We start from the raw sequence: 26004 nt of genomic DNA on the forward strand, positions 1-26004 counted from the left end.
GGGCATTAGTGAATCAGATGGGTTTTTAAGACAATCGACAATGGTTTCATGGTCATCATTAGACTTTTAATTCTAGATTTTTAATTGAATTCAAATTTTCCCCAAGGTATTACTATGGGCCTCTGATTTATTAGTCCAGTGACAATCCCACATTTTGTAAATTACCTCGTATTTTTTTTAAATTTTCTGACTCTCATTTTCGATTCACAAGACAGCTTTGAATGAAGGTCATTTAAATGCATTTGATCTCATATTTAGAGGTTATCAACCTCCTTTGTCTGCTCATGACAAGATCCATCAGTTTTTCAAAGCAGCCCAGTGTCTCGATTGGGATTATTCGTGAGGGGAACGGTAGTGACAATATAACTGGGCTATTAATCCAAGGCCTGGAATAATGCTCCAATTAAATTAGTTCAAATTCCACCGTGGCAGCTGAGGGAATTTTAAATTTGAATGATTAAATGAACCTGGAATAAGAAGCTCATCTCAAAAATTATGGTCACTAAGCTGACGAATTCTTACAAAAACCTCGGATGCGATTAAACGGGGGAAAAAAACCAGAGTCCCGTTTTGGGCACATTTATAGAACTTAGAACACAGAACAGTACAGAACAGTACAGGCCCTTCAGCCCACGATGTTGTGACAATCATTTATCCTAATCTAAGATCAACCTAACTGACACCCCCTGTTTAGCACACTGGGCTAAATCGCTGGCTTTGAAAGCAGACCAAGGCAGGCCAGCAGCACGGTTCGATTTCCGTAACAGCCTCCCCGAACAGGCACCGGAATGTGGCGACTAGGGGCTTTTCACAGTAACTTCATAGTAGTAGTATCTATTCAGCTTCATTTGTGGCTTCTCCCTCTTTGCCTGATGGGCGTTGAAGTCAGATTTAGCAACTAGGGGCAGCACGGTGGTGCAGTGGTAGCACTGCAGTCTCACGGCGCCGAGATCCCAGGTTCAATCCTGGCTCAGGGTCACTGTCCATGTGGAGTTTGCACGTTCTCCCAATGTTTGTGTGGGTTTTGCCCCCACAACCCAAAGATATGCAGGCTAGGTGGATTGAACATGCTAAATTGCCCCTTAATTGGAAAAAATGCATTGGGTCCTCTAAATTAAAAAAAACACAAAAAAAAGATTTAGCAACTATATTGCTGCTGTGCAAGAGATTGAACACAAGACTGGCTGGTTTAGCACACTGGGCTAAACAGCTGACTTGAAATGCAGAACAAGGCCAGCAGCGCGGGTTCAATTCCTGTACCAGCCTCCCCAAACAGGCGCCGGAATGTGGCGACTAGGGGCTTTTCACAGTAACTTCATTGAAGCCTACTTGTGCAATAAGTGATTATTATTATTAAGATTTAGACTCACCCTGAGAATCTCTGAAACATTAGGTACTGATACATTCTTGGCAATGTATTTCCAATAAGGACATTCCATTCAACATTGTCACAAAGACGCTTGTCTGTCTATGTTGAGTCTGTGTTTAGCTTTTGTTCTGACTTTTTTCATCGTAGCTGTGTGTATGAGTTATTTGGTGGCAAGGGAACAGAAGATTTTCTATTTTGCACAATAGATTCGGATTCAAGCATTGATAGTTTACCAGTGGTGAGATCAGAGAAAGAATATACTGATAATTCCTCCCATGTTATTCAGGAAAAATGATTCAAAAAACGTTTTGTTGCAAAATGACATGAAGATTGGAAATCTATTTGGTTCCAAGTAATCGGTGACGATATTGAGCTGTTTTGTCCAATTTGATCTGACATGGATGGCAAAATTCTCTGCCTCGTGATGTTGCAAATGCGAACCACGATTGGAAAGAGAATTGGGTCCACACCTGGTTCTGATTTAGGTGCCATGCTGGGCAGCACGGTAGCATTGCGGATAGCACAATCGCTTCACAGCTCCAGGGTCCCAGGACGCATTAGAATTGTACTCTTTATATCATATTGTCTCTCCTAATTCCTTCTACCAAAATGAATCACTTCATATTTTTCTGCATTAAAATACATTAGCCACTTGCCTGCATATTCCATCAACCGAGCTGCACCTTTGAAGTTTACCAATATGCTATTCAAATTTGTTTTCACGAACTTCAAAATTTGAAAACTTTTTCATTCATTCGTGAGATGTGGACATCGATGGCTGGGCCAACATTTGACGCCCACCCCTAATTACCCCTGAACTGAGTGGCTTGCTAGGCCATTTCGATTCCGGCTTGGGTCACTGTCTGTGCGGAGTCTGCACATCCTCCCCGTGTGTGCGTGGGTTTCCTCCGGGTGCTCTGGTTTCCTCCCACAGTCCAAAGATGTGCAGGTTAGGTGGATTGGCCATGATAAATTGCCCTTAGTGTCCAAAATTGCCCTTAGTGTTGGGTGGGGTTACTGGGTTATGGGGATAGGTGTTAACCTTGGGTAGGGTGCTCTTTCCAGGAGCCGGTGCAGACTCGATGGGCTGAATGGTCTCCTTCTGCACTGTAAATTCTATGTATTCTATGTATAATCCCTTGCTGGTGGCAGTAGCGAGGTTTGCGCCCTATGCTGGTGGTGGCATGCAAAACCAACATTTGCCTGCATTTAGATGTGATGAGCGAGTTGGACACAGTGTGCTCCACCTTGCCCAGGCGGAATTTTCCTGAGCATGAATTACAACAAGTATTTACAAATGTGTTCTGGGCACCAGGGCTGCAGAGGGGGAGAGGGAGGCTAACAAAACACTGAAAAATCATTGAAAACTGTTGGGGTAGGCTGCCCGGATCAGGGGCAGTAGCTCACATTGCTTAGTGCTGCCTGTGTCCTTTAAACAGTCATAGTCAGCAGGCCTATAGCCACCTGGGAGCCCACCCAGCACACCTCTGGGCACCCTAATACCCCAGCTGTATCATCAAGGGCCAAGCTCAATCAGGAGTCCGCAACATGTTGGCACTCCTCAGAAGCACTGCCCCATTGCAAAGGAAGCAGGGTATCAGCAGAGCTCACCCCAATCAGGGAACATCTGCATCGCAGCCTTTGGAAACATCTGCCCCTCTCAGGCAGAGGACCCCCACCAATCCCGATCACCAGCTGTCTCCTCCTGGTGGCAGTGCTGACTGCCTCTGCCACCATCACCAAGGCAGTGTTCAGCATGACAAGCTTGAGTCTGTGGCCCATGCTGGGAAAGAGGGTGTCCCTACACTCCTGGTTGGCATGGAGCTGTGGGTCCACCTTTGATTCCCAACCACTGTGGAGTGGTGGTGTGTGGAGGGGGGGGGGGGGGGGGGGGGGGGGAGGTGGGGGGGACACATCTTCTCTGAGCCAGCTTGGTGTTTGAAGTAAGTGTGTGGTAAGTGAAGTGCTTAAAAACAGCCCCGGCTCCCGCTAACTCCGGCCCAGCGATTAGAACGACCGCTAGGCAGAGAATTGCTCAGAATTCAGGCCAGCAGAGTGCTGGCCTATTGGCATGTCCTCAATTGCTCCAGAAATAGCACCCCCAACGGGAAAACGGATCTCACGCAATTCAATCCCGGCGTCAAAACTTAATCTCCCAAACAGAGAATTTCACCTGAAGTCTATTATAGAGAGGTACTTTCCTAATATAAGAGAATCATTGAATAGTTAAGAGTATAGAAGAATTACCTTTTCGACCTGCTATGTCTGTGCCAGCTCGTGGTAAGAGCAACCCACCTGGCTCCATTTCCTCAACTTTCAAAACCTTTCTTCTTCAGATAATGTTACTATGTCCATAACTGGACATCATAGTTTGAGGAGAAGGGGTAAACCTTTTAGGATTGAGGTGAGGAGAAGTATCTTCAACCACTGAGTGGTAAATCTGTGGAAATCAGGACCACAGAAGGTAGTTGAATCCAAAGCATTGTATAATTTCAGGAAGGAATTAGATATAGCTCTTGGGGTTAAAGGGATCAAGGGAAATGGGGGGAAGGTGAGATCAGGGTATTGAACTTGATGATCAGCCAAGATCCTAATGAATGATGGAGAAGGTTCAAAGGGCCGAATAGCCTCCTCAGGGAGTCCCCCCAGCAACCCCTCTACCTCAACCAGCGCCCGGGGCCCTGCCAGACGCGACCCCGGAAATGTAAACAGCGCCCTGGACCTCGCTAGCGCCCTGGATCCCGCCAGCACCCTGGACCCTGCCAGACGCAACCACCTACCTTCCACAAGGGCTGACGTCTCTCATCGGATCCCAGGATCATCCAGCAGCAGCCGCCGACCGAGAAAGCGAGGGAAACGCAGCGGTCTGCAGGTTAGACTGAAGGAATGCGGTTTCAAGACCCCTCTCCCCAGCATACTCCTAGCAAACGTCCAAGCGATTGAAAACAAGATAGAAATTCAACTCCGTTGAAGTTGCTTTATGGAAACTAAGGAAATTTGGCATGTCCACATTAACCCTTACCAACTTTTACAGGGAGTCAATCTCGCGGTTGAGCCATGGTTTCCGGTTGGGGAACGTACGTACTGCTTTCTTTGGCACGCAGTCGTCCACACATTTGCTGATGAAGTCTGTGACGGTGGTGACATACTCATTTAAGTTAGTCGCTGAGTTCTTAAATATGGACCAGTCCACTGTCTCCAAGCAGTCACGTAAGAGCTCTTCTGTCTCCTCAGACCAGCACTGCACAACCTTCTTAGCTGGATTCTCCCGCTTGAGTTTCTGCTTGTAAGCTGGGAGAAGGAGCACAGTCTTATGGTCTGATTTCCCAAAGTGCGGTCGGGGGATGGAACGGTAGGCGCCCTTGATTTTTGAGTAGCAGTGGTCAAGAGTGTTGTCGCCCCGGGTGGTACAACGGAAACAACGGAGACTGCGCGCGAGGACCCGAACACGCTGCAAGGTATTCCCGCGCCCGCAGAACGCCGGGACCCATCCGGATCGCAGACTCACCCCCCCAGCAACCCCTCTACCTCAACCAGCGCCCGGGGCCCTGCCAGACGCGACCCCGGAAATGTAAACAGCGCCCTGGACCTCGCTAGCGCCCTGGATCCCACCAGCGCCCTGGACCCTGCCAGACGCAACCACCTACCTTCCACAAGGGCTGACGTCTCTCATCGGATCCCAGGATCATCCAGCAGCAGCCGCCGACCGAGAAAGCGAGGGAAACGCAGCGGTCTGCAGGTTAGACTGAAGGAACGCGGTTTCAAGACCCCTCTCCCCAGCATACTCCTAGCAAACGTCCAAGCGATTGAAAACAAGATAGAAATTCAACTCCGTTGAAGTTGCTTTATGGAAACTAAGGAAATTTGGCATGTCCACATTAACCCTTACCAACTTTTACAGATGCACTATAGAGAGCATCCTCTCGGGCTGCATCACAGCCTGGTATGGCAACTGCTCGGCCCAGGACCGCAAGGAACTTCAGAGAGTCGTGAATACCGCCCAGTCCATCACACGAACCTGCCTCCCATCCATTGATTCCATCTACACCTCCCGCTGCCGGGGGAAAGCAGGCAGCATAATCAAGGATCCCTCCCACCCGGCTTACTCACTTTTCCAACTTCTTCCATCGGGCAGGAGATTCAGAAGTCTGAGAACACGGACGAACAGACTCAAAAATTATCCCCACTGTCACCAGACTCCTAAATGACCCTTTTATGGACTGTCCTCATTAACACTACACCCTGTCTGCTTCATCCGATGCCAATGCTTATGTAGTTACATTGTATATCTTGTGTTGCCCTATTATGTATTCTCATGTATTTTCTTGAATTCTGTTCAATTCCCTTTTCTTCCCATGTACTGAATGATCTGTTGAGCTGCTTGCAGAAAAATACTTTTCACTGTACCTCGGTACACATGACAATAAACAAATCCAATCCAATCCTGCTTCTATTTCCTCATAGGACAATCCATCCCAGGAATTAGTTAGTGAATGGAAGTGGTTTCGCATCCACTTGACAAGAGGTCCAGACGCTTCATAATTTTGAACGTCTCTATCACATCTCTTCTTAACCTTTTCTTCTCCAAGAAGAACAGCTCCAGCTTTTCTAATCTATCTGTCTGAAGTTCCTCATCCTTGGAACCATTCTCATGAGTTTTTTCGACGCTATTTCAAATGCTTTCACATCCATCCTAGAATCTAGGTGCAGAACTGGGTGCAATACTCCAGTTGACGCCTAATCAGTGTACAATGTAGGTTCATCATAGCTTCCTTGCTTTTATGTCCCAATTTATAATGTCCAGGGAACCATGAGCATTCTCTAACTTCCCTGCCACTTTCCATGATTTATATTACATATAACCTCAGGACGCATTAGAATTGTACTCTTTATATCATATTGTCTCTCCTAATTCCTTCTACCAAAATGAATCACTTCATATTTTTCTGCATTAAAATACATTAGCCACTTGCCTGCATATTCCATCAACCGAGCTGCACCCTTGAAGTTTACCAATATGCAATTCAAATTTGTTTTCGCGAACTTCAAAATTTGAAAACTTTTTCATTCATTCGTGAGATGTGGACATCAATGGCTGGGCCAACATTTGACGCCCATCCCTAATTACCCCTGAACTGAGTGGCTTGCTAGGCCATTTCGATTCCGGCTTGGATCACTGTCTGTGCGGAGTCTGCACATCCTCCCCGTGTGTGCGTGGGTTTCCTCCGGGTGCTCTGGTTTCCTCCCACAGTCCAAAGATGTGCGGGTTAGGTGGATTGGCCATGCTAAATTGCCCGTAGTGTCCTACAAAAAGTAAGGTTAAGGGGGGGTTGTTGGGTTACGGGTATAGGGTGGATACGTGGGTTTGAGTAGGGTGATCATGGCTCTGCACAACATTGAGGGCCGAAGGGCCTGTTCTGTGCTGTACTGTTCTATGTTCTATGTTCTAAAGACCAAAGAACAAAGAAAAGTACAGCACAGGAACAGGCCCTTCGGCCCCGCATGCCTGTGCCGACCATGCTACCCATCTCATCTAAAATCTTCCACACTTCCTGAGTCCGTATCCCTCTATTCCCATCCTATTCATATATTTGTCAAGATGCCCCTTAAATGTCACTATCATCCCTACTTCCACCACCTCCTCCAGCAGCGAGTTCCAGGCACCCACTACCCTCTGTGTAAAAAACTTGCCGAGTACATCTCCTCTGAACCTTGCCCCTCGCACCTTAAAACTATGCCCCCTTGTAATTGACCCCTCTACCCAGGGAAAAAGCCTCTGACTATCCACTCTGTCTCTGCCCCTCATAATTTTGTAGACCTCTATAAGGTCGCCCCTCAACCTCCAACGTTCCAGTGAGAACAAACCGAGTTTTTTCAACCTCTCCTCATAGCTAATGCCCTCCATACCAGGCAACATCCTGGTAAATCTCTTCTGCACCCTCTCCAAAGCCTCCACATCCTTATGGTAGTGTGGCGACCAGAATTGAACACTATACTCCAAGTGTGGCCGACCATACAGCTGCAGCATGACTTGCCAATTTTTATACTCAGTGCCCCGGCCAATGAAGGCAAGCATTCCGTATGCCTTTTTGACTACCTTCTCCACCTGTGTTACCACTTTCAGTGACCTGTGGACCTGTGATGATGGAATCCTCTCCACGTGCCTGGGTGAGTGCAGCTCCAACAATAATAAAGAAGCTTGAAATGACAAGGACAAAGCAGCATGGCTGTTTGGCACCCCATCCACTACATTGCACATTCAATCCCTCCATCATCAACGCATGGTGGCAGCCGTGTGTACTATCTACAAGATGCACTGCAGCAAATCACCAAGGTTCCATCAACAGAATCTTTCACCCACCTTATCCACCATCCAACCTACACAACATCCAGCAAACCCATCTACCCCATTACCAACCTATCATACTACCCCACTACCCACTTGGCATGCTACTCACCTGTCACCATACCCATCTGCCATCCTACATTACCCTATCCACCTTCTACACTATCCAGCTGCCACCTTATCCACCTACCAATCTACCCATCTGCCACCCTATGCCACCCTATCCACTTACCACCCTAAACAGCTGCCATTATACCCACCTGCCTACTTATCTCACCAATCTTACCCACTCACAGACCTGCACACTCATTCATTCCCTCACTCATTCACTCGCGGACTTGCGGGTATTAATTCGCGAACACACTGAAAAGGTATTTAAATGCCCAAATTTGTTTCTGCATTTTCATGGGCACTTACCAGAATAAGTCAGCGAGTGCTGTAAAAAGTGGGTGTGGCTTTTCACTCAACACCCCCAGCTCCCCCCCCCCCCCCCCGATTGTCCAGTGCGCATTGCGACGAGGAAGCAGAGTGATGGAAGGGCGCTCCGCGTTTCTGAAAAAGTTGGGATCAATAGAACTGGCCAGAAATTTAGAGCAGAGTAAAGTAAGAGTGAGCAGCAATCCGAAGGTCATTGCCACTTCTCGGAAGTTCAGCCTCTATTCCAGTTTGCCAGATTCCAATTGAATCAAATTAGTAAGGCATCAGTGCAAGCCTCCAATTCTGAGAAATGCTCTTAAAGGTTTTTTTAAATGAAGATTGAAGCTGCTCCAGAGAGAGTCTGGAGGTTAAGTATTGAGGGCAACACAACAGAAAGCTTTACAGATATTACTTGCCTGGATGAGTGCAAATGCAACAATGCATAGTAAGCTCGCCATCATCCAGGTGATGAGTAAATCATTTGTTTGATCAGCATCCCCATACACCACCTTAATTATGCATTCTCTCCAGCACCGACACACAGCAACAGCAGCATTGTGCCATCCACATCTGACAAATCCAAACGTCGAGCACCTTGAAGAACAGGGGCAGCAGGTTCATGGGAACACCACCATCTCCAGGTTCCCCTCCAAGCCACACACCATCCTGACTTAGAACTGTATGACTGTTAGTGCACTGTTTCCTGGATCAAAATCTCAGAACTCCCTCCCTAACATTGGGTTTGCCTGCACCACATGGACTGCAGTGGTTCAAGAAGGTGACTCACCCCCACCTTTGCAAGGGCAATTACTGATGGGCAATAAATGATGGCTTGTCAGCGGAACCCAAATCCTGCAGATACATTTATATATAAATGACTGTTACACAATTCAAATGGGTGTCAGGAAAACAAGTGCAATCAAGTTCCATAATTTTGTTTTTAGTGGTAACTCTGTGTTATGTGCTCGATGTTTTGTCTGGCTTTCTGTACTTTGTAAGCCAATGCATTATGAAATTGTAAGATCCATGTTGTTTTTTGTTTGTTCAATTGCTGAAACAATAAATGGCAGTTACAGTGTGACTCCCCTCTTGTGCCCACATGCGTAGTGATCAGTCTTTGAAGGTACCAATATTAGAAACAGAAAAATTGGCGATGAAGACGATGGGCTTTGTGGTAATGCGACTCGAAAAGCTAAACAAAAGTAAAGAACCTTTACTTTTCCGCTTTCAACCGCATGTAGGAAAAGACTACAGTGTTAATCACTGGAACCCACAAAGTTTTGAAAAAAATAAGCCTGCAGACTTTAATAATAAAAGTAAACTGCATGGTTAAAAATAGAATTGCAGCTTTTTTGTAAGATTGGGGGGGGGGGGAAATGCAATCAGAAGTTTAACCAAAAATGGGATATTCAAGAAAATCGTAATAATGAAAAAAAAATAATAATAAGTGCTTATTGTCACAAGTTGGCTTCAATTAAGTTACTGTGAAAAGCCCCTAGTCACCACATACCGGTGCCTGTTCAAGGGAGGCCGGTACGTGAATTGAACCTGCGCTGCTGGCCTTGTTCTGCATTACAAGCCAGCTGTTTAGCCCACTATGCTAAACCAGCCCCTGGTCAGTGTAGAAAAAAGTTAGTATTGGGAAATTACCAGCAAAGGAAAATGGTCCCAATCAGACCACATGCTCACCGGGACTACCAATGGGCAGGAATTTCAATTGGTTACAACTAACGGGCTGAAAACAGCCTCAGATGTACAAAAAAACTAAAATAAACCTGCAGAATTTATCGCCTGCAATTTCTGCAGTGTGGTTCAAAGAAAAATTTTAAAAGCTTGGCAGCATTGAAGAGGAACAAAACGACTCAGCAGAGTCGACTTTACCGGGCAGCACGGTAGCATAGTGGTTAGCACAATTGCTTCACTGGTCCAAGATCCTAGGTTCGATTCCCGGCTTGGGTCACTGCGCGGAGTCTGCACGTTCTCCCTGTGTGTGCGTGGGGGTGCTCTGGTTTCCTCCCACAGTCCAAAGAATGTGCAGGTTAGGTGGATTGGCCATGCTAAATTGCCCTTAGTGTCCAAAATTGTCCTTAGTGTTGGGTGGGGTTACTGGGTTATGGGGATAGGGTGGAGGTGTGGTCTTGGGTAGGGTGCTCTTTCCAAGAGCTGGTGCAGACTCGATGAGCCGAATAGCCTCCTTCTACACTGTAAATTCTATGAAATTCTATGACTCAACCCTGGGAATCCTTAGGAAACAGAGAGAGCAAAAGATCCGTCGAGTTAAAAACAAACATCAAGAATCACCCCGAACAAAAAAAGGGAAAAGATTGATGCCCTTAAAGAGAGTTAAGTGCTGTCAATTTCCAGCTCAGCACTTCAAAATTACTCAAGTGTGAAGGGGCATGAAGGGAATGCACTTAGCTCTCTTTGATGATATGTTTGATGTTTGTAAACATTGTAGTTCTGGCACTTAGAGTGAAGAAGATGAATGCAACAAGGCTCACAGCTGTTTTGTGGAAGCTGTCAATAACAGCCCACTACCAGAAATGAATGAATGGCTTGCATCTAATGGATCTGAGGAATTTAAACACAGGACACAGTTATTCTCTTTCCGGGAATGGACATGCGGTGCTTCCAAGTGAGTGTTCCAACTGTAATTTTTTTTTTCATTGCCTCTGTCTGGACTGCTCTCCAGCTTCCAGACAGAAATATATTTTCTTGGGGATGGGGGAGTCCCTCAGGGGTTCCCTTTTGGTCGGCTTCCCTGTGAGGTTTCCCTTTTAAAAAAATCTTCAGTGTCACAAGTAGGCTTACATTAACACTGCAGTGAAGTTACTGTGAAAAGCCCCTAGTCTCCACATTCCGGCGCCAGTTCGGGTACACTGATGGAGAATTCAGAATGTCCAAATTACCTAACAGCACGTCTTTCGGGACTTGTGGGAGGAAACCAGAGCACCCAGAGGAAACCCATGCAGACACAGGGAGAACGTGCAGACTCCGCACAGACAGTGACCCAATCAGACCTGGGACCCTGGTGCTGTGAAGCAATACTGCTAACCACTGTGCTACCATGCCACCCAGGGGTCCTCGGGGGATCCCTTTAGTAAGGAGGTCTGTGAGGGTGTCCCTTTAATTAGGGTTTCTTGGGGGTAGAATCCCTTTAGTTATGGGATCTCTGGGGGTTCCCTTTAGTTAGGGGGTCCTTGGGCAGGCAGGAAGGGTCACCCCCGTACTTGGGGACTCTCCGTTTTAAAAACTAAGTGTTGACGCCAGGACTCAAACAGTGGACTTCTACGATCACTAAATCGGCGGAGCAATTCATGATCCGTTAATGGGCTCGCACCGGTGTAACATGGATCTCGATCGATTCCAATGAAAAACAACGTCCAATTCGCCAGGGTTGAGATTGTCATTCAAGAGACTGACGAGCTGCAGCCACATATTAGCACTCCGCTCCACAAACACACACTCATCCCAGCCAACAAGATGGCAGCACGGGGAGTGATACCCTGGTTCACAGATGCAGAGCTCGAGACCCTACTGGATGCCTGAGAGGAGAAGCGGGCCACCCTGTTCCCCGTGTGGGAAGGAGAAGCGACCCACTGCCATACAACAGGCGTGGGCGCAAGTGGCAGAGGCTGTGAGCGCTGTGGGCCCCACCGCAGGAACCGAACAGCAGTGCAGGAGGAAACTGCACAACCTCCTCAGGCGACCACATTGAGTTGGCGGCACTGTGACTTGTCACCGACCCCGGTCTCACACACCCGTAACCCCCCCTACCCAGAGGGCAACTGAACCCAACCCACTGGCAGTGTGCATGCTCCCCACCCTGCAGCACATACCAGCACCCATAATGTCCACCATGGCTGGGTGCTCTGATCAAAAGGCCACCAGCTGCCCACCCGCCTGTGCTGCACAGGGGTTATGCTGCTTTGGAGGGGGCGGAGCATCACAAAAGAGCCGCCCCCCCCCCCCCCCCCCCCCCCCGCCCCCGATTTAATCAGAAATGGGGATTCTCTGGCCGATCGCCGAATGCGATTTCGACGTTGGCAAGCGGAGAATCTCGCCCTATATTCTTATACAGTTTACTACTAACTGCCGGGTGCCCCGAGTCATTTGATGAATCTCTGATGCCACCTGCTGTTCGGAGGTCATTCCGATAACTATGTGCACTGATAGATAACTATATACATTAATGTGTGCATGCATATCACCACAGCACAGGAGAGGGCTCTTTCAGAAGGGTGTCAGGGATGAGCTGGGTAGGCTGCAGTGGGGGTGGCTAGGCGGTGGATGTGGGCATGGGCCAGGGCCCGAGGTCAGACACCACACATCATCCGGTACTCCGCCCCTCCCCTTCCTTCTCAACTCCAACCCCTCCTCCGCACCCCTTCCCCACAACCGCCACCTCTTGGGTACGTTGGGACTGTGCGATGGAATAGTCAGCCCGCATGCAGGTAACACCCATGTGGATGGTGCTACTGTGGGCAGGAGTCAAGAATTGTCAAACGACGCAGAGCACCAAAGTTCATCCCAGAGCGGATCGTTATCATCGTCCAACCCATGAACCAGACCTGCTGTTACTGTCAACCTAGGGCCTGCAGTCTGAGTCTGGGGGTGGAATGGGACGTTCATGTCGTCGGCTAGGCTCCCTAGTTGGTGAACCTGGAGGTGATTAGATCGTCTCGTGTGCATTGGCTCTGGTACAAACCTTGGGATGGTTTAGCTTAATGGGCTGGTTTAGCTCACTCAGCTAAATCACTGGCTTTTAAAGCAGACCAAGGCAGGCCAGCAACATGGTTCGATTCCCGTACCAGCCTCCGTGGACAGGCGCCGGAATGTGACGACTAGGGGTTTTTCACAGCAACTTAATTGAAGCTTACTCGTGACAATAAGCAATTTTTATTTCTTGTGTGGCCTCCAGTACCTGCCCTGGCCCCATGCTCTGCCCATCCTGGCCTGACTCCTCTTTGGATGAGGCCTGGCTTAGGTGACGCCAGGTCGACAAATGACAGGCGCTGCCGGTAAACATGAGACCTGATATAGCGTCTCCTTCCTTATTGGGTGGCTGCCTCTCCGTCATTACCGGCTGGTTCCTGTTCCTCTGGGGCAGGCTCCGCTGCTGCAGGGTCTTTCTCAAGCACCTTCTGCTCATACAGCCTCAGTCCATTCCCCCAGGGCTGCGGTGGTTTGGATGAAGGTCACTATTCTTAGTTAGAATTCGAAGTCCATTGTCTGCAGGGGTTGAAAGGCAGACATGTGAGCATGGTGCGTACACACATACCGTATCAGGTCCAATGGGCTACACGGTGGCCCCGGCCTGCACTTCAGACCCAACCCCAGCATGATGGGGGGGACCCGGCGCCAAAAATGGTGAAGGTCACTCCGGCGTTGGGCCCCCAAAACGCCGCAAATTCTTCGGCCCGGAATGGGCTAGTAGCGGGGTGATGCCATTTGCGACAAGATGGCCGCCCGCCGCGCAGCCCCAGGTTCCAGGAGCGCGACATCGAGGCAATCCTGGACGCAGTAGAGCAGAGGAAGGAGGCCCTCTACCCCGGACACGGCCGCAGGGATGCCCCACGCCTCAGCCGGTGCCTGTGGAGGGAGGTGGCAGAGGCCGTCAGCACCGTGGCTGTAACACCAAGGACAGGCGCACAATGCCACAAGAAGGTGAATGACCTCGTCAGGGCAGCCAGGGTGAGTAACCCCCCCCCCCCCCCCCCCCCCCCGCTCCCGATGTGCGGCACACCCCCAGGTGCAACCAACCCTAACCTAATGTGCTGCGTACCTATGCCAATATACGCACAACCACTGGTCTGCATGTCTATCCCTGCCTAACACTGTTGCCCTTTATCCCTGCCACCCACCCGTCCGCCCCCTCAGGAGAAGCGTGCACACAACAACAGGGAGCGTGAGAGGACTGGAGGGGGCCCATCTGATGAGAGACCACTCCCCGTTCATGAGGAAAGGGCCCTTGAACTGGCAGGCAGACCCAAGGCGTGGGGCGCATCACCAAGTGAGACCACCCATGGCCCGTCCCCATTCCCCCATATCCCCAAACCCCCATATCCCCCAATATTAACCCTCGCCATATCCCCCTTCCCCATATCCCCCATATCCCCCCTCCACCATATCCCCCATTTCCACCCTCCCCCATATCCCCCATATCCCCCTCCCCCATATCCCCATATACCCCCTCCCTCAAACAAGTCCTATTGAATAGCAGAATATACAGCAGACATTGGAGACGGGATTTTCCAGCCATTCCCACTGACGGAACCTTCCGGTCCCTCCAATGGCACCCTCCCCACCCCGGGTTTCCCTGCGGTGGAAGTTGCAAACAACGGAAATCCCCATTGACAACGGTGGGCTGTCTCTGCCACAGGGCTGGGGCCAGAAAGGTCCACTCACAGTCTTCTCCTGCTCCTATTTCTAATGTTCTTATCCCAAGTGCAATGACTGACAGTTACTTCTCGATCAACATCACTGTGTAAAATATCACCTGATTGCTATCAGATTGCGTTTTGTGTGGGAGCTTTCTTTGCACAATTTGGCCGCCGCATTTCCGACATTACGGGCGCAAATTTAACGTCCAAAACAGAGTCCCATTTTTGGTGTGCATAGCGGGGTATTTTTCAGCACCTACAGCACCACTATCTAATGGGACTATATTTTTTTGGAGCCTCAGCGAGGAACGCCTGGTCGAGGCCGCACTTACCTCATCTGCTGCATTGTCGAGCTGAGCTCGTCAATGCAGGAAGAGATCGGGGCACCATTTTTAAATGCCGCCCCGATCCCTCGGCCCCCTTGGACTCACCACCACGGCCTCTGGGCCCCCCAACACCCTAACTACTCTTCCAGCCCTCGACATCCCACGTCTTAAGGGCAGGTCACCCACAGGCCCAATCCCTGGCACAGGCAACCTGACACCCGGGAAACACACTGCCAGAATGGCAGCCTGGCAGTGCCCCTACCAGCCTGGCAGTACCACACAGGCATCCTGCCAGTGCCATGGTACCAGGCTGCCATTGCTAAGATGCCCAAGTGGCTGAGGAGAGTCAGGGTACCAAGCCTGCCCAGGGGGCCTTTGATGGCCTGAGAGACCCACTACATCTCCTCCACGTTTGTATGGACCAGTGCTAAACAGCGCCATGGCGTGGTCTCCCAGGCACAGGCATACATTCCTGGGCCTCGAGGAGCATTGCGCACTGACATATTTAAATTAGCCTAATAATTCACTTCAATAAGAGCGAGGTCCAGATCTCACCTCTTGCGAGATTGAACGGCCTCGTTGCATCATCGAGTCGGCTGCACCACAACAATGAGCAGACTTCAGACGTCTTTCATTGGCTGTGAAGTGCTTTGGAGTATCTCGAGGTCACGGAAGGTGAAGATCTCCTTTTTCTAAACGCATTTTCTATCGCAGTAAACATTCTATTAAATATAGTTTCATTACCTGCTTAGTAAACTGAAGTTGACAAATAGCTCAGTTAAAACAAAGCAGCATTCTTCGACAATAAAGAAAAACGTAGATGGGCCTGAGAGGCATTTGTGGGGGTGGGGGGCTGTGTGTGGGGGGGGGGGGGGGGGGATGGGGGGGGGGGAGCATAAGATCACAATTGGGTGATTCACTGTGTTAACCTTGACAGAATACTTACAATCCCCACTGCCCTCCAACTCCCCCCCTGCCCACCCCCACACTAACTTATTTTTTTCCCCAGGTTTCTCTCGAGCACCTTCATGTCCTTCACATTTACTCATTTACATTTAGATGGGCTTCTGGAGTCAGCATTACTGTATCACAAGCATCGGCTCTTCACTGAACCAAAATCATTACAGTTGTCCTTTTAACTCAGGCAGCAGAATCTTGCTCCCTGAAATGGCCCAGAACATACAGCAATGATGATGTCATCAGATTGCTCCCAATTCATTTAACTGGAAAATATTACCTGTCAGTAATTCACTACTTCCACTTCACGGACTGCCGACATAAAATTAGTTGAAAATCCTCTTTGATTCCAAGACGCAGTTTCTATTTTTAAAACTATGATAAATATCATGCTTTGGAATTTGCCTGATAATGTTTTATTTTCAGCCGAAAGGCTCAGAACAAGAATAGATTTACAAAGAGTAAATAAATAGGGCTGTAGTCTTTAATGACTCAAGCTCAATTGACAAGAGAGGATTATCACTCATGGGCATAAAAGGTTTTATGGATGAACAGATGTTTTTGGTGGAGAAGACAGATAAATCAGTTGCTTGTCTCTGCTCTGGAAAAATGGAGTTAACTGGAGTCACAATAAGCGATCAGCGTGAAGAATTTTACAGCCTAAGTGCAATAACTAGTAACCAGAGTCAGTCAACTGCACTTAATATTGGATCCAAAAATTTCAGACCTTGTACTCTGTCCTCCATTTTGACCACATTATAATCCGATTTGTTTGTCCCTACCACTCCCCACACTCACCCACCCTACCCCAGAGGACCATCCGTCACTTGTTCTTAGGTTCCCTTTGACTGAACTCTCACCCTCGTTCTGCTAATAACACATTCTGCTGTCTTATCTTTATGCCACTATCAGCATCTTCTTTCACCTTTGATACTACCATTAACGCTCCTTTTGTCTTATGCCCATGACATCCTTGTCAAATCTCTTGGAACTCCCACCAATCCCTAACTTATTTTACTCAACCTGCTCCAGCCCTGCTCATACACTTCCCCCCTTTTCAACTCTGAAGACGAGTCAAATGGAATCAATACAATAATTCTGCTTCTCTTTCCACAGATGCTACCGGACCTTTTAAGTTTTTTCATAATTTTCTGCTTTTATTTCAAAATTCGAGCATCTGCAGTATTTTGGCTTGATTCCAAATCTTCCCTGGCTGGCCTCTCACTTTGCACCCTTCAGAGATTTGAGATCATCCCAAACTTGTACCTAACACATACCTAAGTCCTGTTTATCTATCACTCCGGTGCTCACCGTCCTATGTTGGTTCCCAGTCCAGCAGCACTTCACTTTCAAATTTCTCATCCTTGTTTTCAGATCCCTCCATGGCATAGTCTGCACAGAATTTACAGTGCAGAAGAAGGCCATTCGCCCCATTGTGACGGCACAGGCCCTTGGAAAGAGCACCCCAATTCAGGTCCACACCTCCACCCTATCCCCATAATCCAGCAACCCCACCTCAATGTTTTGGGCTCTAAATATAATTTAACATGGTCAATCCACTTTACCTGCACATAGAACATAGAACACTACAGCGCAGTACGGGCCCTTCGGCCCTCGATGTTGCGCCGACCTGTGAAACCATCTGAAGCCTATCTGACCTACACTATTCCATTTTCATCCATATGTCTATCCAGTGACCACTTAAATGCCCTTAAAGTTGGCGAGTCTACTACTATTGCAGGCAGGGCGTTCCACACCCCTACTACTCTCTGAGTAAAGAAACATCTTTGGACTGTGGGAGAAAACCGAAGCAACTCGGAGGAAACCCACACGGACACGTGGACAACATGCAGCCTCTTTACAACTCATTACTTTCCTCCAGCTCAACAACCCTCTGGTCTCTACACTCTGCTAATTCTGGCTTCACGCACATCATAATTTGAACCACTCGAACACGCCTTTAGATGCAGAGATGTTTGGGTTGGATTCTCCGCACCCCGACGGCGAAATCGCGTCTGGAGTCTGGACGGCGAATTCATTTTTGCGCACAAAATCGGGACCGGTGCAGGTTCCCCGATTCTCCGGGCCATGAAAAGCATCATGCTCGGAGAGTATGCTGCGCCCCAAAGCACCTATCTGAGGCTATTGATGAAGGCCCGCTCCGCTACTCTCTGCCCCTGACTGGCCGGTCCCGACGGTGTGGATCTAATGTGGTCCAGCTGGTCAGGATACTGGCATGGTGACTGTGGACTCAGCCCACGGCCGCCCTGGTTGGGGGTGGGCTGATCAGAGGGCGGGTGGGGGAGGCCTTATATGCGGCCGGGCAATGTTTGGGCGGGCAATCGGGGTCGGGCGTGTGGCAGATCGGGGTGGGGGGTCTATTTTTAGTATCCAATTCCGCGATCTGAGTCCACCATGGAGCATGGCATGGACGCTAGAGGCCACCGCCGTGCGCATGCGCAGTCTCCGACCTGGAAGGGCGAGAGGTCCCATATCTGCAGCAAAAGCTGTTTGATCTACGCCGGGTCCCTGCTAGCCCCCTGCAGGGCTCGGAATATGTGGCCCTTTCACGTCACTTTCTCTGGCGTGAAAGTCCACGGTTTTGACAGACGGCGTGGAGACATAGTCCCAATAACGGAGAATCCAGCCCCTTGTCTCTGTAATTCCCTCCCTAAACATTACCCCTCTCGACCTCACTCTCTCCTCCTTTAAAACATTTCTGAAAACCGACTTATTTGTCAAAGCTTGAGGTCACTAGAAATCTCCAGATGTCGCTCTGGGCGAATAATGGGCAGGATTCTCCGCGAAGCTTCAGGGCGGGCAACTCCGGCGCGAAGGAGTGTCGTGAACCACTCCGGCGGCAGCTCGCCCTGAAGATGCGGAAGAGTGGTTTGCACCGCAACGGTTGGCGCAGAAGGGGCTTGGCGCCACGCCAACCAGCGCTGAAGGGCCTCCACCGGCCGGCGTGAGTTGGCGCATGCGCGGGAGAACCAGCGTGTGCTGGCGTCATCCCAGCACATGCGCAGGGGGGGGTTCATCTCCGCCTCAGCCATCGCAGACTGCTACAGCGGCCGACGCGGAAGAATAGAGTGACCCCACGGCACAGGCCCACCCGTGGATCGGTGAGCTCTGATCGCGGGCCAGGCCACCGTGGGGGAACCTCCCGGGGCCAGATCCCCCCGCACACCCCGAGGTCCCGTAGGCCGCCAGTGTAGCCATGTACTGCTGGTAAGTAAGTACCTGTTGTAATTTATGCCGGCGGGACCGGCCATGAACGAGCAGCCACTCGGCCCATCGCGGGTCAGAGAATCGCCAAGGGGGCCGCTGCCAGTGGCCGCCGACCGGTGCGGCACGATTCCAGCCCCTGCCAAATCCCCGGCGCCGGAGAATTCGGCCGCCGGCAGGAGCGGGATTCATGCCGCCCCCCTGCGATTCTCCAACCCGATGGGGGGTCAGAGAATCCCACCCAGTGTTCCTGGGAAGCACATTGGGATATCCTGTCATGCTGAAGGTGTATAAATTCAAGTTGTTGTTCGAGAATAAAGTAATCAATTTGTACAAAACTGGATTCTCCGCCCTCGGGATGCTCCGTTTTGCCAGCATTCCGGGGGTTTCCTAACGGCGTGGAGCTGCCCCACAATGGGAAACCCCATTCACTAGCCAGCGAAACAGAGCATCCCGCCGTCGGACTGAACCAGAAATCTGGCATGGCGGGACGGAGAATCCAGCCCAAGCTCTCAGCAGCGACATAGGGTTGGATTCTCCGATTTGTGGCTATGTCCGGAGCATGTGTCTAGTCTTTAGTCTTAAAATCAAAAAGTCGGCGCCGCCCCCGCACCAATGCTCCACCCGGTGGGGGACTAGCAGCCACGCCATGTAAAGCCCCCAGCTTTACCTGCAGATACGGCCAGGGAATTATCAGGTCTGTGGCCGCACATGTGCACGGCGGTGACCTGCAGCAGTCGTGTTGTACAAACTGGTGCCGGCCTCTCGCGGAGCTGGTCTTCCAAATAGTGCCCCCCTGTAACCCCCCTCGCCACCTTGGACCATCCCCCACCAGTCACCCCAGCCCCCGCCGAAGTCCCCCCGGCCAGCGGGACGGTTCGCCCCCCCAACTTTGGTGGCACTGCACACATTCGGAAACCGCCGTGCAAGGTCCCCGACAACTGTGAGCACACGTGTCCCACGCCATCAGGAAGTCGGCCCATCAGGGTCGAGGATCGAGGGAGGTCCTCAGATGACGTTCTGAGGCCGTCCTAATGATATGTGGTGTACTCAGCGATGATGCCACTTTTGAGGAGACGGAGCATCCGAAAAGCGGCGCCACCCTGATTTCAGCGTCGAAACGGATTCTCCGGCCAGTCGCCAAATGCGATTTCGGTGTCGGCAATTGGAGAATCCAGCCCATAATGTTTAGACAGATTGCTTTCGGAAGTGATGATGAGGGAGGTCTTGCGGTGCAGTGAGTAGTATTCTTGGGGAGCATTTTCCGCCTCCCCAGCCACCTGTTCCTCAGCAGTGCCGGCAGTAGGATTCTCCGTTCCTCCGGCAACCAATGGGATTTCCCATTCTGGCCACCTCATATGACCAGGAATCCCCTGGGCAGGGGTGCACTGCCGGCAGAATGAACCCCGCTGGCGGAGAATTCACTCCCTTGTCTCAGAGCTAAAAAGCTCCAGGTTCACATTCCCCTTGAGGGCTTGAATAGCCATGCAAGATGCATTTATAACCCGGCCAAACAGATTGAGGACCAACTTGTAAAGCCTGCCAATGGCAAGCGGTAAGAGTGGGAGAGATTCCTCGTCAGCCATATGTAATGGAAAGAAACGGAAGCCTCCGCCAACACTATCCATAGCTCCACTCTCCAACATGCATGTAAAAGTGTGTGTTGCCATGTCAACTCAGATTACTTTGAGGGCGAAAACGAAACAGAAAATGCTGGGCAATCTCAGCAGGACTGTCAGCTTCCGTGGAGAGAGAACAGAGTAAACATTTCAAGTCTGGATGATGCTTTATCTGAGCTGTTTCGGTTTCTACAGTAATTTTCTTTTATCCTTGAGGGCCTATTGGCTCAGTTGTCTAGATGACTGGTGCAGATCAAATTGATGCCAACAGCATGAAGTTTGATCCCTGTTCCAGTTGGGGTTAATTTGGAGCACTCCTCCTTGCATTACTTGTGGTGCTGTGGTTCGGACCAGCCTTCAGGCGGAAAATGTAAGAAGGAGAATATGGATGAGGAACACGTTAACCAGCATGCAGGAATAACTCCCTTTGCTTTGCATAGCGTTATCAGATCTTTTACCACCATCCAAGAGAATCCATAGAATCCCTACAGTGCAGAAGGAGGCTATTCGGCCCATCGGGTCTGCACTGACCCTCTGAAAGAGCACCAAACCTAGGCCCATCCCTTCACCTGTAATGCTGTAACCCCACCTAACCTGCACACCGTTGAACAACAAGGGGCAATTTGAACATGGCCAATCCACCCAACGTGCATACTTTTGGACTGTGGGAGGAAACCGGAGCACCAAGAAGAAACCCGCACAGACACGAGGACAATGTGCAAACACCACACAGTCATCCAAGGCCTGAATTGAACCCAGGTCCCTGGCACTGTGAGGCAGCAGTGTTAGCCACTGTGCCACCGTGCTGCCCCCGTTAAGACATTAAACTGAGGGCAACTAGGCCGCAGTTTAATGTCTCCTAGATACATAGAAAATAGGAACAGGAGAAGGCCATTCGACTCTTCGAGTCTGCTCCTCCATTCATTACGATCATGGCTAAGCATCAACTTCAATTCCCTGATCCCGCCTTCCCCCCATATCCCTTGATCACTTTAGTGCGATATCGAATTCCTTCTTGATATTACACCGTCTTGATCAGGGCAGCATTCCCTCAGTACTGCTCTGAAGTGTCTGAATTAAACTTTAAATCAGATAAAGCCAGTTATCTGTACTAACTTGTTATTTTTTTTCTTAAATGTGCTTTTAAAGGATAAATCAAGATAATGAATTGGCACATGAGCCAATTCTATGTCATATGCTGGATGGAGCCAATATGTGCACACCATACTAGCAGGTGCTTGGTTACATTGTTTAAAATCTGTCAGACGTTATACTTTTGCACAAAGGTGATGAGGCTGAATTAAAATCCCAATCAGATATTGTGTAAAAAGGTTTGGGTGCGATCCCCCCAATCAGGGAAGGTGTTTTGTTGATTCCTGGAAAAAAGATAAAACTTGTTTCTTTCTCATTGTAAGTAAATGTTGACTTGCATAAATAAATCTCTGCATGTAACATGGAGAAGCAACTCATTATTGCTACTGTCCATGTACTGTCCAATGGTTAGCAGTGCGGCCTCACAGTGCCAGAAACCCGGGTTCGATTCCGGCTTGGTCGAGAATCTGTGTTAGAGCTTGCACGCTTTTCCCATGCGTGTGGGTTTCCTCCGGGTGCCAGGCTTTCCTCCCACAGTCCAAAGATGTGCAGGTTACGTGCACTGGCCATGCTAAATTGCCCCTTAGTGTCCAAAGATGTGGAAATTAGGTGGAGTTATTGGGATAGGGAGAGGGAGTAGGCCTATGTGGGGTGGTCTTTCAGAGGGTTGGTGCAGACTCAATGGGCCGAATGGCTTCCTTCTGCACTATAGAGATTCTATGGATACTTAGATTATGGACTTTTACTGTGAACACCATGAAACATGTAAAACTGAAGAAAATAGTGCCCCAGGCAAATAGCAGACTTATTTTCTTTATTAAAAACAGTTTTTCCTTTATTTATGTAACAAAGTATGGCATCTGCAATGCACTGAACTTGCTGTTGGCAGAAAACATTTTATCCATGAATTACTTGGAGCCTTCGTTTCAGAAATAGCCCATATGAAGAACAACGGTTAATTTTAAAACTCACTCCCGTGCTCAAAGAGAATGAGACATGGAGTAGGGATGGGGGTTGAAGTAGAGACAGCATCCTCTCCTCCAACTTGACACACCACTCATGCCAGACAAAAGTTTAAGTGTGAGTTTTTGGGAGGAGCGTGAAGTGCTCAGCACAAGCACCCTTCATTTAATGGTGGAAGCCAGGGCCAGATAACAGCAATCAGATTTTTAATTTTGAAGCGCAAGGTTGATGCTTGTTTGTGGTTCCATGGGGAAAACCTGTGGTAATAGAGCAGGAGGACTAAAAGAGGCCTAAAAATGTATCTTTTTTGTTGGCTTCTGGGGCCCCATGGCCACGTTTGCTGAAGCTGAATCACCCACTCGTCCAGGAACCATTTACTTGGGCCCTGAAAATATCACCAGCTCCAGGCTCTCCCAACATTTTTTAAAAATTTGTTCATGTGGGCATGGCTGGCCAATACCTGAGGGCATTTTGGAGAGTCAACCACATTGTTGTGGGTCTGGAGTCACACGTAGGCCAGACCAGGTAAGGATGGCAGATTTCCTTCCCTAAAGGGCATTAGTGAACCAGATAGGTTTTTATGACAATCAACAATGGTCATCATTAGACTCGGGGTGGCACGCTGGCACAGTGGTTAGCACTGTTGCTTCACAGCACTGTCTGCATGGAGTCTGCACGTTCTCCCCATGTCTGTGTGGGTTTCCTCCGGGTGCTTCGGTTTCCTCCTATAACTCCCGAAAGACATGCTGTTTGATGAATTGGACATTCTGAATTCTCCCTCTGTGTATCCAGACAGGCAGCAGAGTGTGGCAACAAGTGGATTTTTGCAGTAACTTCATTGCAATGTTAATGTAAGCCTACTTGGGTCAACAATAAAGAGATTATTATTACTATACTATTTCATTTCAGATTTGTAAAAATCAAATTCAAATTTCATCATCTGCCATGGCGGGAACACGGTCGAATACGGGCCACAGAGCCATGACCTTGGATTCCTAGTGTAACGATAATAACACTACGCCACTGTCTTCTCTTGCTGATCTGACATCATTGACACTGATATTGAGCAGGAATTGAACTTGGCTTATTTAAATAACGTGTGTGAGTTAAACTGCCCTGAGCCTCACCCTGCCAGCGATGACACATCAGTCATGATCTCAGTAAATGGAAGAGCAGACTCGATGGGCTGAATGGGCACTTCTGCCCCCACATTTTATGGTCTTGTTGACAATCGCCCCTCATCCCCATGGCTGATGGCAAATTATGCAAGGCTTGCACACAAATGCACGAGTGTGCTCCCAGATGTCAGGGCCGTCTGCTGGGGGTACAATGTTTGTTAACTTGCCCCTCAACAGCAATAATAAAAAAATGTAATTTCAATTATTTATTCATTTCCCTTTAAGTTGCTAATGTCTGAATCTGCTTCCACTAGCATTTCAGAAACAGCCAGTTCCCATGATGTCAATGTCCAAACCTGATTTTGCATCAGGCTTCATTTGAATGAAACCAATTAACTGTGAATGCCAGGCAGAGATGGGGAAAGTAGTTGACGAAGTGGAGCGAGCAAACTGAGCTAACAGTGGTCTGTATTTACTATTTAAGTTCCCTGGAAAAGAAATAGGGTGGGCTGGAGATTGGGAGAAATTTCTTTATTCAGCAAGTTGTTATGGCCTGGAATACAATACTTGAAAGAACCAGTGTCATGTGAGAGTATCTTTAAGAAATGGGTGTTTATAAATGGGTGTGTATATAAATATGAGTAGTGAGGGTGTTCATTACTGCAGTGATGTCAATGAGTGGGTGGAGCTGGGCTGTCTGTCAGCTTTTCACTTTTGTTTTAGGCTATTTGCTGCAGGGTGTGTTTTAGTTTTGTTTTCAGTGTTCGAGCTGAAGCCAGACAGAGCAGGTGTACCGTTGATCTCTCTGCCATGAAAAGACTATTTCTTGATCATTTGGTGAATTCAGAATTATAAATGTTTTCAGTAGTGAGTTTAACTTGATGTGCTTCTGATAAAGGTTTTGTTTTTTTAAGTCGTATGGATGTTAAAAGGAAAGCTTAAAGGATTACTTAGTGTTGTAGTCTTTGGGGGCTGTATTTGAGTTAATGGTTGATAAGATGTTCACTGTTTGTTTTAAAAAGGTTAACTTGAATTCATAGAATAAACATTGTTTTGCTTTAAAAAATACTTTTCCATTTCTGCTGTACCACACCTGTAGACTGGGCCGTGTGCTCCCCATACCACAATCTAGTAAAAGTTGTGGGTCAGGTGAACTCCATGATACACTTTGGGGTTCTCAAAACCCTGGCCCATAACACCAGTTACCTCCATCTATACATTAAGAGTGTTTGCTTCCAAGTACTTGTCACTGGATAGCACACAGGAAACTAAATTCTGGGCTATTGTTCCCTCCCTAGGCCTGAGAAACTGAAGCTTATGACTGCCCCTCTTTGCACTCAGCAAACTCTGTCTCAGAATTAACTTGAGGCCTTAGGGCTCTGGATTAATACACCAAATAGTACCTGTGAATTAAAGAATGAAACAGCAGAGACTGAGACATTTCAGCTTTTTCTGGGTTTTTGAAAGAACTCTCCTTTAGTACCACTCCCTTGCTTCCCCCCCCCCCCCCCCCCCCACCTTCTTCTGTTCTCTACCTGAAGGCAGGCCCGACTCACAACACCACCACCAGTTCGGGTAAGGCACTGAATCATCTCCAGCTGGGGTGGGATTGAGCCCAGTACTGTTGGCACCAATCTGATCCAAACTAGGCCATCCAACCAATTGAGCCAACTGGCCCATCACAAAGACTGAAGGCGGGATTTTCCGCTCCTACGTGCCCTGGGAATCACCGTAGGTCGGAAGGAAAATCCGACAGGTCAGCGTAGGATCTATTGACTTTGGGCAGGAGTTTCTGGTTCCAAAATCCCGCCCTTATGTTACTGTGGCAACATGCACTTGTACATGTTTGTTGCAGCCAGGAGCCAAGGATAGTGATGGCAGAGAGTCTAACACCTTTCCAAAACCTCTCAAATTTCTCTAAGTTCATATCCAATGAGCTTTTGAAAATTATTAGCGAAACTTCTTCCAACACCTTTTCAGGCAGTGCATTCCAGATCATAATAACTCAACTCCGAGATTTTATTTCCTCATGCTGTCTCTGGATTGATTAAGAAGGGGAAATACAATATGAAAGTAAGCTAGCAGGGAACAAAAAAAACTGACTGCAAAAGCTTCTCTCGGTATGTCAAGAGAAAAAAGATTGATAAAAACTAATGTAAGCTACTTACAGTCAGAAACAGGAAAATTCA

The sequence above is a fragment of the Scyliorhinus canicula genome, chromosome 6 (assembly GCF_902713615.1).
Source record: "Scyliorhinus canicula chromosome 6, sScyCan1.1, whole genome shotgun sequence".
NCBI classification, from domain to species: Eukaryota; Metazoa; Chordata; class Chondrichthyes; order Carcharhiniformes; family Scyliorhinidae; genus Scyliorhinus; species Scyliorhinus canicula.